General features: G+C 37.6%; 1 non-coding gene across 1 annotated transcript; it reads right to left on the bottom strand.

The window, feature by feature from the left end:
* Positions 1-3,449: 3,449 nt before the first annotated feature.
* Positions 3,450-3,529, bottom strand: TRNAL-UAG (transfer RNA leucine (anticodon UAG)). The gene has a single exon. It is a non-coding gene; the product is annotated as a tRNA-Leu (tRNA).
* Between the last annotated feature and the right edge of the window lie 423 nt (positions 3,530-3,952).

Raw genomic sequence — 3,952 nt, 5'->3', positions numbered from 1 at the left:
ACTAACCTCACCTGTCGTCTCAACCCTTTTATTTTAAAATGTTTTGCGTCTGTTCCTTATTCTGTCTTTTAACTATTATGTTGTATTTTAAATTACTAATGTGTGCACACTATTTTGGTATAATGTAAATTATGTTTTAAATTTTAATGATTTTATTTCGCAAAAAAATTTACCCGTCTTTTTGAGCCATCGCATCAGCCATGTCCTTACAGAGAGCTTCATTTGTGTAAATGAGTGCAAACAATGGCCAACAATTCCTTGAGTGTACACGTGAATAAAGTGTTGAGTGTTCACGTGATAAAGTGTTGTGAAGTCTTTTGTATTTTCTTAACCTACTTTTGCAGCAAAGTTTTACAAATAGATTCGACGATGAATCCTCTTGAAGAAGTGGAGAATGATACGAATCAAGACATCTCAATCATGCAATGCTTTTAAGGAAGATGAGTTTTATTTATCCTAGTTACAAATTTTTTTTGTGGATCTCACTAATGTATTTTATGAATTTTATTCACATTTAGGTTACATTTACGGTAACAACAAGGAAAAAAAGAAAAGAGTTAGCGATCTCGTGGGAGCAACCACCCTCGCATCAGAAATCTCGCGATAGACATAAATGCATTTTATGACTTTTTATTTCCTTAATGCATTTTCAGTGAGCGCCAAAGATCTAGTAGAAGTAGAAAACAGGCTAGAGAGACAAAACCGATAGACACTTTTGGTTCCTTAATGAATTTTCAGTGAGGCCAGAGAGACTTTTGGTTCCAGGTTCAACACGGGTGGCCCAACAAGCACTAAATCACTCCCAGCAGCCCACGACCTGAAAAGGACACTCTTCGAGAAATGCTTGCGTGACCTGACAAACTAGTCATGCTCTTCTCATGTGCAGCGCACACGCTTCCCACGTCAGTCGCAACTCACACGACTCGTGTGTCAACTCCATCATCATTTGTTTTCTAGTTTTTGGATATATATATATATATGTTTATTATCATTTCTTATATGTTTTCGATTTATTTACGAATTTTATTTTTATTATGTAAGTCCATGGGACTGATGAAACATTTAAAATGAATATTTCCACATAAAAAGATCACATCATGCATATGGTACGACTCTATTTTGAGTAAAAAAAATAAGATCGTTACATTTTCATAGTGGTTAATTATAGTCCTAAAAGTATGAACGACAACTCTTAAAATTTCTCATTTTCATACTGGCTAATTATAGTCCTAAAAGTATGAATGATACAACTCTTAAAATAAGTAGTGGAAGGTTAAGGGTTTCATGTTGAGGCTATATATAACCACTTATGTTGTCTTGTAGACTTGAAAAAGGTACTAAAAAGATCATTTATGCCTTCTTTTAACTAAGTAATAAGTTTTTTTTGTAATGCTATGTAGTTTAGGTTGTATGTTTAGTATCATCTAAGCTTGACATGATCGATCTTGCCTACGGAGTGATTCAAATCTCAAACAAGTATTTTTTTTTCTCTAAGATATTCAATCAACAAAGTAATTCGTTATCATGAAGCATGATTTAACTTTGGTTTGATGACGGAGACGCCTCGTGGAGGGACACTGAAAGAAGGACAATCAAACCAAAAAAGATAGGTGAGTGATGTGTGGTTTGCTGCCACTTTTATGTATTGTAGGATAAGTAGTGTCCCTTCTTTTTGCTGACTATGTTATTTCACATGTAGTATGATGATATCTAAGCTAGGTTTCAATCGTGGGACCTGTGAGTTATGGGCCTACCACGCTTCTGCTGATATTAATCATTTTGATCTCTAGCTTTCATCATAGATGTTTAGTTCACTTATGGCAAACTTTGAGACCGTATATAAAAAGGTATTAACGGCCCTTCAACCCTTATATCTATCTCCATGACTTGAGACATTCTAACTTTACTTTTGATATTTGTACTACTTTTTCTATATTTGTACTACTTTTTTTTTTTTTTTTTTTTTTTATAGTAGTATGATTGGGTGTCCTTTGCTTTTCTTTGTCGCGAGATAGCTTTCATCTATGCTTTCCGTTATGATGTTCGATGATTTGAGCAGACTGTGAGTCTTACCTGATTGGGGGGCTCTCATCTACAATGAGATGCAACGTGTTGGATGGAAACATGATTAAACATGCATGCATAGGCGGCGTGTGTGGTCAAACAAGTTTGAATTCCACATAAGTGATGTTTGAATTCTGAAGGAAAATTCTGCCTAAGGTCCAACAAAGCCACAAAGCCGGTGAAAAATGTGAATGGGGATTGAGTACTCCTAAAGGTTTTAAAAAAAATAAAAATAAATGGCAGTTATGGGATTAGAAACCAATCCCTTTTTAAACCAGAGACTAAATCTAGCACCTTGGACCACTAAGCCAAACTATCCCAACAATTATGTTTGGACTACTAAGATAGTCTAGCTATCTCAAGACATGAGATTGCATCACGATGCATGGGTCGTGTTGTTGGGAACCGAGATGACCATGAGATGCAATGTTGTTGTGTTACAAATGATTGAACATGCACGCATAGGCGGCGTGTGCGGTCAAATAAGTTTTAATTCCACATTATTCATGTTTGAAACCCGTAGGCAAACCCTGCCTAAGGTCCAACAAAGCCACAAAGCCACAAAGCTAGATAAAAATATGAAAGGGAATTAAGTACTCCTTAAGGATTGTCATGAACGTGTCAAGATCACAAAACCACACATTTGAAAAAGTATGACTTTGACACGATGCACTAGTCGGAGTTGGGCTAGACTCTCTCCATATTAGACGCGTTTTAAAACCACGATGTTAACAACGATAAATAAAAAGTCAAAACAAACAATATGTATTAGCAGCGCGCACGAGGCTTTACAAAAAATTAAAATAAATGACAGCTGTGGGATTTGAATCCAAGCCCTTTTGAACCAAAGTCGAAGTTTAGCACCTTAGACAACTCGGCCAAACTATCCCGACGAATGTGTTTGGACAAATCAAGATGGTCGAGCTATCTCGAGACATGAGATTACAATACGATGCATGGGTTATGCTGTTGGGAACCGAGATGACGATGAGATGCAACAATGTTGTGTCGCACATGATTGAACATGCACGCATAGACGGCGTGTGTGGTCAAACAAGTTTTAATTCCACATTATGGATGTTTGAATGTGGAAGAAAACTCTGCCTAAGGTATAACAAAGCCATAAAGTCGAGTGAAAAATGTGAATAGAGATTGAGTACACCTTTAGATTTGTCGTGAGCGTGACAAGATCACGAGACAATGGTCGGAGTTGGGTTAGAATCTCTTCATAATAGACGACTAGAGCCCAAATCTGGCATCTTAAACCACTCGACTAAACTGTACGACAAATGTGCCTTGACAAACCAAGATAGTCAAGCTATCTCTAGACATGAGATTGCAATACGATGCATGGGTCGGACGATGAGATTGAAAAAGTATGATTATGACAGTTGTGGGATTTGAACCCACGCCCTTTCGGACCAGAGCCTAAATCTGGCGCCTTAGACCACTCGACCAAACTGTCCCAACGAATGTGTCTAGAAAAACCAAGATGATCGAGTATCTCAAGACATGAGATTGCATCACGATACATGGATCGTGTTGTTGGGAACCGAGATAACGATGAGATGCAACATTGTTGTGTCGCACATGATAGAACATGCACGCATAGGCGGCGTGTGTGGTCAAACAAGTTTTGATTCCACATAAGTGATGTTTCAACGTTGAAGGCAAACCTTGCCTATGGTATAACAAAGCCACAAAGTCAAGGTGAAAAATGTGAATGGAGATTGTGTACCCCATAAGGTTTTTGGCGAGCTTGTCAAGATCACGAAGCCGCACATTTGAAGAAGTATGACCGTTACACGATTCACTGGTCGGAGTAGGGCTAGACTCTCTCTATAGTAGACGCGTTTTAAAATCATGAGGTTTTTATAATATGTGCTAG

Source organism: Cucurbita pepo, chromosome 15, assembly GCF_057944985.1.
Source record: "Cucurbita pepo subsp. pepo isolate OVF chromosome 15, ASM5794498v1, whole genome shotgun sequence".
Lineage (NCBI taxonomy): Eukaryota > Viridiplantae > Streptophyta > Magnoliopsida > Cucurbitales > Cucurbitaceae > Cucurbita > Cucurbita pepo.
The sequence above is the reverse complement of the archived record's forward strand: the minus strand, read 5'-3'. Positions and strand labels throughout refer to the sequence as shown.